Consider the following 12,363-nt stretch of genomic DNA (forward strand, 5'->3'; position numbering starts at 1 on the left):
GCACAGTGTTGCTGAAGAGTTTCCCCCATTCTGTCATCCCCTGTCATCGGTCCCTCACAGTACATTTTGCCCGAGGATCCTTTTCTGTCACCCACTGTCTTTAGTCCCTCACCATTGGAACCAATTTTTGAGGATCTAATTTTGCCAGCCTGTGTCTTCAGTCCTTCACCTACATTGGCATTTGAGGATCCCATTCTGTCTTTCCCTGTTCTTGGTCTCTCACCATCAGCACATGGCAATGATTCAAGTTGTCATCCCCTGAAGACTGTATCTGGGTGGAGTCTGAAGAGGACACAGAAGAGGAACCAATACCATCAACAGCTGGGATTGGACCAGACGGAATTAGAGTAAGAGAGAGTTTCAGACAAGCGTGGTTTAGACCTCACTACGACTTGTCAAGTGACTCTGATTAGATTGGGATCTTGAAAAACTGAAGACCTACCTGAGAAGTCCCATTGGTATATCATCATTTCTCTGTTGTTTTTGTTAAAGCCGATGGCTTTCTAGCAGGACCGAGGATGCCTTAGGTAGCGACTTGCGCCGGGGCTTTTCTTTATCCCGCTGCTAGATTTTAGATGTTAAGGATACTAGCAGGACCGAGGATGCCTTAGGTAGCGACTGCGCCGGGGCTTTTCTTTATCCCGCTGCTAGATTTTAGATGTTAAGGATACTAGCAGGACCGAGGATGCCTTAGGTAGCGACTTGCGCCGGGGCTTTTCTTTATCCCGCTGCTAGATTTTTTTATTTTAGATGTTAAGGATTCTAGCAGGACAGGCAATGCTGACTTTTTTGCTGTTAATCAATTAATGACTAAATGCTGGAGGAGGCTAATTTAAATTTACGACAAACAAGACCATATTGCTGAACAAAAAACACTAAAAGGAGTCGGACATGGCTGGTGCGTAAAAGATAAATGCTAAAAGGAATGAGACAATGATTAATACTAAATCTAAAACAATCTTGCTGGGTAAAAATCAAACCTCAAAACGATTAAGACAACGCGGCTCGGGACACTAGAATCAATACAATTGAGACATCACTGCTGCAAATTAAACTCTTTAAAATTTAAATAACGTTTCTGACACTTCTAATTTTTAAGACATGAAAAACACAAATGGAGACACAATAATCGGTTATAATCGGTATAAACGGATCGAAACAGCAGTTTTAAAGTTATAACCATTCTGGTCTGGACATTATAAAATCCACACGAAATGACGCGAATTTACGTATGAAATAACAACGGCAGCGACAGTAAAAACGGACGTTAATTCAAATGTTCAAAGATGTCAAGAGGAAGAGAGAAATAGGCAGGACCTTTGGATCCCGGATATGAACCGTTGATCCACGGATCAATCATTTGGCGGCTGGATTCCTAAACCTTCAAGTCCACATGTTAAAATGTCGTTGAGCAAAACATTTAAACTCGGGTGATAATGGTTTTAAAGGTTGGTAATGCTGCTGGGTGTCAAACCTAAAATCTCTTAGGACCGAGAAGAGACAACGCTTTGCGGGACAAATTCATCTCTCTAAGGACGAAGACAACGCTTCTGTGGACAAATGAAATCTTTCAAGTAGTGAGGAATTTTAATCTTTTAGGACTAATATGATGTCATGGTGGACAAATTAAAATGTAGAGGAATTAAAACAACACGCGGAGTACAAATTAAAATCTTTAAGGATAAAAGAAAAGACAGAGATAAATATTTGGTTAAGGCTTGGTCCAGTGACTTGGACCACCATAGACATATTCTGAGGACCACCAGGAGCTGCAGTCACCTTTCAGGTTAAGGCAAAAGTAAGTATCAGTCCCAGACAGAGCAGCTGGCAGTGAGACTGCTTCTTCCAAGATTCTCTCTGTGCTTCTGTCTGTTTTCCTCTCTACTCTCCCATGTTTCAGGGTGTAGTAGCGGTGCTTCCCCACACGGTGCTCTCTATATAGTTAATTGTTCTCACCTGTTCCTCCACTAATCCACTCTCCCAGTTCTACTCTTTCAGGTTTTAGCTGCTCATCGCTGGATTCTTTCATCGTTGTCCATGTGGTTCCTGCTTGTAAGTTTTTGCATTCAACAACACATAATATTGCTGGCCTCCTGCTGGCATTGGTGACCATCAGCTTTAATAAATAAATATAGAAAGAAATTCACTATTAGTAGAAAGTGTTCCTCCATATAGAGTTAAATTTACATTAAGTGAGGAAAGTTTGCCTGATAATATTTTGTTATTAGACCAAATTAAAGCAGCAAGTCAATAAAAATTTGGAAGACAGAATTTATGATTGAGATTTAATTAAGAGCTTTTATCCAGAGGGAAAGTAGAGAACAGGATCGGAGGGAAGGAAATAGAGAGGATGTGGAGTAAAGATAAACTATTAATCTCATAAAACAAATAGTTCATGTGGCCTTATTCATGTGTTACAACACAGAAAGATCCCAAAAAGAGAATAGACTTTAAAAAATACTGACACTAGTTTCTGATCCCAGGTCCAGACTGCTCAGATCTCTGATGTTCTGATCATCCCAGGTTGGATCTCCTGAGCCTGGAATCCTCCACCTTCAACACCACCAGTCAGGTGGAGGAAGATAAGAGAACCCAGTTGGTCAAAAAAAGTAAGAACATTTCTATCTACAAAACATAACGAAACATTTCAGATGGAGCTGCACAGAGTTGAGCTGAAAGTTAGAAACTGGTTCTGTTTGCTGTCTGTGATTATTTTCCTTTTTAACTCTTTTGTCTTTTCTTTTTTTTTCATTTCTCCGTCAACTCATGTCACGACTTGAGTTGACCAACAATTAAAGCAGAAGACCTGCTCCACCTGCTGTTCTACTGGTTGGAAGAGATTGTGGAAAAGGTGAGGACATGATGACTTGATCAGAAAGTCTCCTTCAGTCATCTGTTATTTAGACTGAATGTGTGTCTGATTATGTGTTGATTCTCCAGCATCAGCGAGACAAGACAAGACTGGACCAATGAGGAGAGAGAAGACACAGAGGACTGAGGAGACGCTGGAAATCCTGCTGGAAATCCAGAGAAGATGTTTCCTGATGCATCAGGGGGACAACTGAGGACGGGACACAGCATAAAGAGACAGAGATCATGTGAAGTAGGTCCTTCAATAACAAACTAACATTTGCCAACTATGTTAATTTAGTTACTGTTTTGTTGCAGTTAAAACAAGCGAATGTAGGGTAAGAATCGACAGTAGCCAGCAGACAATAATTATCCAGTTAGTGAATCTCCAGTTAGTGGATTTGCAATATTACCTGTGCTAAACAAGAAACAAGATTAGAGATATTAATGTTTATGTGTGACTGTAAAACATCATTTAATATCATGCTCTTTTTAGTATCATTAAAGTGATGGTTATTCTGAATGTTTTCTAGATTCAGGATGGCCTTTCAACCCTGGATGTCATTTATGCTTCGGAGCTTCATGCTTCTGTGTTCAGGCCCTTTATGTGCACAGGGTGGAAAAGCTGACATCAGAAATGTTAGAGGAAATCTGTGAAGTTCAGCTCAGCGAAAAGGACAAGCACCAGACGACAAGAAGAAACCAGACTGCTAGGATTTTCCTTGAGACAGACCAAACCTCGCTTTCCTGTTCAAACACTGTCAAGATACCAAAGCCCAAACAAATGATCAATTCCAAAAAACATGGACTTTGGGATAAAAACTCTTTGGACTTTATTAAGTTCAAATACAGAATCACAAAACATAAATGTGGATGTTGGCCTGTGAAGGCAGATGTTAACTTGTGAAACCTGCTCTGTTCAATTGTCACTACCAACTGTTATGACTATTGTTGAAAACTGTTGTAATGCTTCATTGTATTTACATGTAAATATTAGAAATGAACATTTTTATGTCATCAAAAATTGTTGCAATAAAAAGTGACATACTATTAACACATGGCTGATTTTTGTTTTATTTTGACAAATTATTTTTGAAAGCTGCCAAACAGGCAACAAATTAACCAGATGTTAATGAAATAAATAAGAAAAACAACAAAAACAACCTTGTTAGGTAGGTGGTACATGACATCCGGTTTACCAGTGAGACTGTTGAACAGGTCTGATGGTATTTGTAGTCCATCTTTCCTTTCATCAATGTCACATTGCAGCAAACCCATGAACACAAAACCGCACTAGACACATCTGCTCATAACTGCCACTAAAGACGTGTCTTTGCTTCAGATCATCCAGAACTGGGACTAACAACAAAGCAAAATTATAACAAATGAAGGAAAATTTCAGCAGGAAAGACAAACAGTCTAGAATGGCATCATTGGTTTCCATAAAATTGATACTTTCTTTAATTTGCTCTTCACCTTGTGCCAAGAACTGAACATTTTACCCACATGAAAAACAGAACACTTGAACTGTCCTGGATGTTGACCACAGAAGTCACAAAACATGGAACATGGCCACCTTAAAAAAAAAAAAAAAGATACAGTTGAAACAGATATTTATACACCAAGAGAAAGATACAAACATCTCTCTCTGTGTCTGTATAGACAGATTCACATCCATCTATATGCCTGGTACGGCATGACCTCAGGTCATCTCCTCTCTCGACCAGAGTCAGAGAGCGTTAGGGCAGTGGTCAAGACGAGATGAGAGGAGTAGAGCTTGTGAGTTTTAGGTCTGGTTCACACGGCACGATTTAAGGATTGTCGGACGATTTTCCAAACTTCTGTGACCACAGAGCCGATAAAAGTCCAACAGGTTCGATCGGTTCGTGTGTCCAGCCACACGGCAGGAGCAACACACCACCACACAAAACCGATTCCAGGAGAAAATCCAGTAAAACTCCCAACATAACATACATGAATTTAGAATAATCAAACACGGATGACGATGTAGAAGCAGCAGTGTTAGTTTGTGACCTCATTTTAAGGATAAAAGACATAACAAAAAGAAAAGGCGGTTGATAAAAGATGGCAGGAACAGCCGCTCTATTTGCTGCACTATAACTTGGAGGTGAGTTATGTTTTTTTGTAGTTAACATTTTTAACTGAATACATTTTTCCACATATAATAAAAATATATAAAAATGACCTTTACATATAATAATAAACATTTCCACATATAACCTCCGATGTCCACCGGACTCTCAGTTGCCATGTCAACTGTTTTTGATTCCCCTCCGTTCTTACATAACCGCGCTTTCTGATTGGCTACCTGTCACATTCAACAGGCTGTGATAATCGGGCCACGACATTATTGAATATGTCCGATTTTACATCGGCAGAGAGAAGTTTTCCAATTTGAAGGACCTAAACTGACATAGTTAAGAATGAAAGCAGAACTAGAATATCGCACCAGTAATGTGAGTTTTAAAGATTTCATTGTGGACTCAAACTGGTTGGCCAGTAGGTGGCAGCATAGACACCTCGATACTTGTATTATATCTCTCACGCAGCAGCGCGTGCGTTCGTCACTGATAGTCATGGAAACGACGTTAGCGTTAGCAACCCTATAAATCGCCGTGACCGTCGGAATTCTTCCCCTTTGCGACTGGACTTTTGAAGGAGACGCCTGAAAGAGCCTTAACAGCCCCGGAAGGTTTGAACTTGTTGAGAAAGTCTGCTTAGCAAAACTCGCTGAAGAAGCACTTTGCTGAAAACGCACTTGCTGACGAAGCCTGCGGTTGAAAAACCTACGAAAGATGGATCCTGGTCAGGACAAGCACCAGCAGGGTGACCACCCGGAAGGTTAATGTCGTTCTTCTACTATTTTTAATAAACGAAAGCAAGTTATTACTAAGATATTAGTGAGTTGTTTAGTTTATTTTGTGTTTGTGTGTGTTTTTAAAGAAATTCCGACTGCTATATAGAAACAATATAATTACTTTGCTAGCATAAATCCTTCTTATCTAATGAGCCTTTTTCTTGACTGAAATTCGCTGTAAATGTCAGGAATGTTCAACTGTGATGTAGTGATTTAGGAAATATATGTTTTTAGTTAATTATGGTCAAATTAGTTCAATTAATGTTAAGCTTATAATTTGACCGTTATTTTTTGAAAAATGCGTGATAAACAATCAGTTTCCATGGATACGCTAAATGAAATATATTAAATATTTAATTTTATTTTTTAAAATTTCTGTGTTAGATTACTGAAATTTGTGAATAAATGTCTGTGATGTTAACACACTAGTGTTTGAATAAAATGTTATGCTGGTTTGAAAAAAAAGTTAAATGTCCAATTCTTAGAAAAATAGATGGTTCTTGGTCGTTACTATGTTATTTTTTGAAAAATGCCCTCATAAACATATTTGGTTTCCATGGAAATAACCGGTTTATTAGGACACTGGAAGACGCTTTACATAATATCAGTAATATGCATTCATGCACACGTTCATGGTGATACGCTAATGGATTGTAGCCACAGCCGTTATATCAGGCCATTGGCCCGTCTGACCAAACCCAGCAGGAAAGGTGGGAGAAGTGTCTTGACCAAGGACTCAAGGACAGAGATGGGCCATTGCAGTGCAAACTCCTACCACTCCATTTTGTGTGTGTGTGTGTGTGTGTGTGTGCGCATTAGGCAATGAATCATGTTTAGTCATAGAGATCATCAGTGAAAGCTGGTTTTCACAAACAAAATAATGATTTCTTTGTGAAAATCAGCTTTGATGACTTTGGTGTCCAGTTCTTGGATGACTGGTTGGTTCTTTGTCCATTTTTTGAAAAATGCCCAAACAAATGTATTTAGTCACCAAGGATACATTGGTAAAATGACTTCCATAAAAAAATTAAAGAAACACTTTTGAAACATGTACCTTCTATAGTATCCCTAAATTATTTAGCTGTAATTCTAGAAATGTCACGAATGCGTACGGTGATGATCTTATTTTGTTTGAAGACAAAATAAGATTAATCAGATTACTTTTAATCATTTTTAAAATGATTAAAACAGAAAAGCAAAACTAGATTGTTCTTTACCTAATTTTTTTATACACCCTGACAAACATGTTTGTTTTCCATGAATGCACTGATCTGAATACAATAAATAAGCTTATTACTTAAAATATATAAACACATTTTTTTTCTAATGATAGACTTCAATATGCGTGTTTAGTTTTCCTACATTGGTGAACTGATCTGAAAAGAAGAAGAAACATTTAAATTAAAATAAATTTTGATGACTTTGGTGTTCAATTTAGGAAATTGTGACTCTTTGAAAAACATAGCTTAGGAAGGTATAATTTGCATTTTTGGGATGAAACATATTTGTGAGTTAATTGGATTTTTGTGATTTAAAAATCAGAGCAGATAAACAGTTTTATTTTGTAGGAGCCCCTTGTTACTGGAAACTCGGGAAAGGCTGTTTATTTAGGTCCCCAGTCCTTAAACTCTGAGTTTTATAGACATACATTTCTGCTGTTGGCAATATGTGGAAGTATGAAGGAATTTATTCATACCGTAGGATTTACTGACTGGTTGTCCGAGTAGCTTTTACTGAGAGTCTGAGAAGTTGTTGAGGTCAAAGGGATTTAATTTGATTAACCACTATTAACATTTTAGTCATTTAAAAATGCTAATGGAGACATATTTTTGAAACCTTTGTAATACTTATAAAATATATATAAAATATTAAAATTATATAAGTAACAGTTTAAGTTTAATAGTAATGAATGCATCGTGTATCTTATTTTGGTTATTAAGAAAGATAAAACATATCTGTTGAGCAGCATCAAAGATTTGTGAGTTTGGGTTGTTACAGAAGGGTAAACTGAGTAACTTGTTGAAGTGTTTTATTTTATTCACACTAATGGTACAATCTAAGATTAAAGGTGTTTTATTAGCTATTAAAAAGTCCTCAACACAGTCTACAGCTCTTCAATTTATGTTGAGTTTATGATTAAAGATGAACTATCAACAAGTCTAAATTTGATTAGCTGTTGTTAATGATTGATTGGTACCAAAGTTTGTTTCTCAGAGTGGAGGTTGTCCATACAATGTTTGATCATTAGTTTTAATGTGTTCTTGTTTTTATGTAAAAATATGTTGTTGTTGTTGTTGATTTTTTTTGTTGCTGTTTTGTTGTTACTAAAGATTAGTTTATTTATTCTATTTCACATTTCACTCCCCATCAGTTTCTGAAGACAAGGGAGAGGAGTCACACAGGACTTCACCTCCAATCACGGTGAGTAGTACTACCAACTCCAGTGAAGACAAGGTTGGTAATAAAAGTACTAGCAGCTCCAGTACTAGCAGCTCGAGTACTAGTAGCTCCAGTACTAGTAGGTTCAGTGGCAGCGGTACTAGCAGGTCCAGTGGCAGCGGTACTAGCAGGTCCAGTGGCAGCGGTACTAGCAGCTCCAGTGGCAGCAGTACTAGCAGCTCCAGTGGCTACGGTACTAGCAGCTCCAGTGGCAGCAGTACTAGCAGCTCCAGTGGCTACGGTACTAGCAGCTCCAGTACTAGCAGCTCGAATACTAGTAGCTCCAGTACTAGCAGGTCCAGTGGCAGCAGTACTAGCAGCTCCAGTGGCAGCGGTACTAGCAGCTCCAGTGGCTACGGTACTAGCAGCTCCAGTGGCAGCAGTACTAGCAGGTCCAGTGGCTACGGTACTAGCAGCTCCAGTGGCAGCCGTACTAGCAGCTCCAGTGGCAGCGGTACTAGCAGGTCCAGTGGCAGCCGTACTAGCAGGTCCAGTGGCAGCCGTACTAGCAGGTCCAGTGGCAGCCGTACTAGCAGCTCTAGTGGCAGCAGTACTAGTAGCAGCAGCTCTAGTTATAGTTGTACTAGCAGCTCCAGTGAAGACGAGGTTGGTAATGACTGTACTACCAGCTCCAGTCCGACAGTGGACCGTTCTTACGCTGTGTTAGAGCTGCTTGAGGTTCTCCCTCCAAAATTTAAATACACATGGGACATCGGGATGGCTCAGCAGCCTCAAGAGCCCATTTTCCATCTACAGGACTCCAGACAAATTGGGACCTCTCAACCTTACCAGGTAGGTTTGGAAGAGGACGCGGGTCATGTGATGACTGGCATGAACAGAAAGAGAACAAAAGCCAGTGATGCTGAAGAGGAGTCCCCCACCAAGAAGACTAGGCACAGTGTTGGTGAAGAGGATCCCGTTTTGTCATCCCCTGTCACCAGTCCCTCACAATACATGGTGCATGAGGATTCTGTTTGGTCACATCCTTTCCTCAGTCCCTTATGTATATTGGCACATGAGGATCTTGATTGGTCATCCCCTGAGATCAGCCCCTCACAGTACATAATGCATGAGGAGCCTTTTCTGTCCTCCACTGTCTTATGTCCCTCACCATTGGATCTAATTTTGGAGGATCCAATTTTGCCACCCTCTGTCTTCAGTTCTTCACCAATTCCTTATGAAGAACACCTTCTGTTATTCCCTGCCATCAGTCCTCCACAAAGGCTAGGTTTGGAAGAGGAACCGGGTCATGTGACATCTGTCACCTGCAGAAAGAGGACAAAGGGCAGTGATGCTGAAGAGGAGCCCCCTGGCAAGAAGACTAGGCACAGTGTTGCTGAAGAGTTTCCCATTCTGTCATCCCCTGTCATCGGTCCCTCACAGTACATTTTGCCCGAGGATCCTTTTCTGTCACCCACTGTCTTTAGTCCCTCACCATTGGAACCAATTTTTGAGGATCTAATTTTGCCAGCCTGTGTCTTCAGTCCTTCACCTACATTGGCATTTGAGGATCCCATTCTGTCTTTCCCTGTTCTTGGTCTCTCACCATCAGCACATGGCAATGATTCAAGTTTGTCATCCCCTGAAGACTGTATCTGGGTGGAGTCTGAAGAGGACACAGAAGAGGAACCAATACCATCAACAGCTGGGATTGGACCAGACGGAATTAGAGTAAGAGAGAGTTTCAGACAAGCGTGGTTTAGACCTCACTACGACTTGTCAAGTGACTCTGATTAGATTGGGATCTTGAAAAACTGAAGACCTACCTGAGAAGTCCCATTGGTATATCATCATTTCTCTGTTGTTTTTGTTAAAGCCGATGGCTTTCTAGCAGGACCGAGGATGCCTTAGGTAGCGACTTGCGCCGGGGCTTTTCTTTATCCCGCTGCTAGATTTTAGATGTTAAGGATACTAGCGGGACCGAGGATGCCTTAGGTAGCGACATGCGCCGGGGCTTTTCTTTATCCCGCTGCTAGATTTTAGATGTTAAGGATACTAGCAGGACCGAGGATGCCTTAGGTAGCGACTTGCGCCGGGGCTTTTCTTTATCCCGCTGCTAGATTTTTTTATTTTAGATGTTAAGGATTCTAGCAGGACAGGCAATGCTGACTTTTTTGCTGTTAATCAATTAATGACTAAATGCTGGAGGAGGCTAATTTAAATTTACGACAAACAAGACCATATTGCTGAACAAAAAACACTAAAAGGAGTCGGACATGGCTGGTGCGTAAAAGATAAATGCTAAAAGGAATGAGACAATGATTAATACTAAATCTAAAACAATCTTGCTGGGTAAAAATCAAACCTCAAAACGATTAAGACAACGCGGCTCGGGACACTAGAATCAATACAATTGAGACATCACTGCTGCAAATTAAACTCTTTAAAATTTAAATAACGTTTCTGACACTTCTAATTTTTAAGACATGAAAAAACACAAATGGAGACACAATATAATCGGTTATAATCGGTATAAACGGATCGAAACAGCAGTTTTAAAGTTATAACCATTCTGGTCTGGACATTATAAAATCCACACGAAATGACGCGAATTTACGTATGAAATAACAACGGCAGCGACAGTAAAAACGGAAGTTAATTCAAATGTTCAAAGATGTCAAGAGGAAGAGAGAAATAGGCAGGACCTTTGGATCCCGGATATGAACCGTTGATCCACGGATCAATCATTTGGCGGCTGGATTCCTAAACCTTCAAGTCCACATGTTAAAATGTCGTTGAGCAAAACATTTAAACTCGGGTGATAATGGTTTTAAAGGTTGGTAATGCTGCTGGGTGTCAAACCTAAAATCTCTTAGGACCGAGAAGAGACAACGCTTTGCGGGACAAATTCATCTCTCTAAGGACGAAGACAACGCTTCTGTGGACAAATGAAATCTTTCAAGTAGTGAGGAATTTTAATCTTTTAGGACTAATATGATGTCATGGTGGACAAATTAAAATGTAGAGGAATTAAAACAACACGCGGAGTACAAATTAAAATCTTTAAGGATAAAAGAAAAGACAGAGATAAATATTTGGTTAAGGCTTGGTCCAGTGACTTGGACCACCATAGACATATTCTGAGGACCACCAGGAGCTGCAGTCACCTTTCAGGTTAAGGCAAAAGTAAGTATCAGTCCCAGACAGAGCAGCTCGCAGTGAGACTGCTTCTTCCAAGATTCTCTCTGTGCTTCTGTCTCTGTTTTCCTCTCTACTCTCCCATGTTTCAGGGTGTAGTAGCGGTGCTTCCCCACACGGTGCTCTCTAATATAGTTAATTGTTCTCACCTGTTCCTCCACTAATCCACTCTCCCAGTTCTACTCTTTCAGGTTTTAGCTGCTCATCGCTGGATTCTTTCATCGTTGTCCATGTGGTTCCTGCTTGTAAGTTTTTGCATTCAACAACACATAATATTGCTGGCCTCCTGCTGGCATTGGTGACCATCAGCTTTAATAAATAAATATAGAAAGAAATACACTATTAGTAGAAAGTGTTCCTCCATATAGAGTTAAATTTACATTAAGTGAGGAAAGTTTGCCTGATAATATTTTGTATTAGAGACCAAATGAAAGCAGCAAGTCAATAAAAATTTGGAAGACAGAATTTATGATTGAGAGATTTAATTAAGAGCTTTTATCCAGAGGGAAAGTAGAGAACAGGATCGGAGGGAAGGAAATAGAGAGGATGTGGAGTAAAGATAAACTATTAATCTCATAAAACAAATAGTTCATGTGGCCTTATTCATGTGTTACAACACAGAAAGATCCCAAAAAGAGAATAGACTTTAAAAAATACTGACACTAGTTTCTGATCCCAGGTCCAGACTGCTCAGATCTCTGATGTTCTGATCATCCCAGGTTGGATCTCCTGAGCCTGGAATCCTCCACCTTCAACACCACCAGTCAGGTGGAGGAAGATAAGAGAACCCAGTTGGTCAAAAAAAGTAAGAACATTTCTATCTACAAAACATAACGAAACATTTCAGATGGAGCTGCACAGAGTTGAGCTGAAAGTTAGAAACTGGTTCTGTTTGCTGTCTGTGATTATTTTCCTTTTTAACTCTTTTGTCTTTTCTTTTTTTTTCATTTCTCCGTCAACTCATGTCACATGACTTGAGTTGACCAACAATTAAAGCAGAAGACCTGCTCCACCTGCTGTTCTACTGGTTGGAAGAGATTGTGGAAAAGGTGAGGACA

The 12,363-nt window shown here is 39.8% G+C and overlaps 1 long non-coding RNA gene across 1 annotated transcript in view; it reads left to right on the forward strand.

Moving 5' to 3' along the window:
- Positions 1–12,324, forward strand: part of LOC114142444 (uncharacterized) — a 15,012-nt gene extending 2,688 nt beyond the window's left edge. The window contains exons 3-7 of the long non-coding RNA XR_003595013.1: positions 2,524–2,609; positions 2,782–2,851; positions 2,941–3,107; positions 12,025–12,110; positions 12,285–12,324. This is a non-coding gene — a long non-coding RNA (uncharacterized LOC114142444). The remainder of the gene's footprint in view (positions 1–2,523; positions 2,610–2,781; positions 2,852–2,940; positions 3,108–12,024; positions 12,111–12,284) is intronic.
- Positions 12,325–12,363: the final 39 nt, after the last annotated feature.

This window comes from Xiphophorus couchianus, chromosome 4 (genome assembly GCF_001444195.1).
Source record: "Xiphophorus couchianus chromosome 4, X_couchianus-1.0, whole genome shotgun sequence".
Classification (NCBI taxonomy): Eukaryota; Metazoa; Chordata; class Actinopteri; order Cyprinodontiformes; family Poeciliidae; genus Xiphophorus; species Xiphophorus couchianus.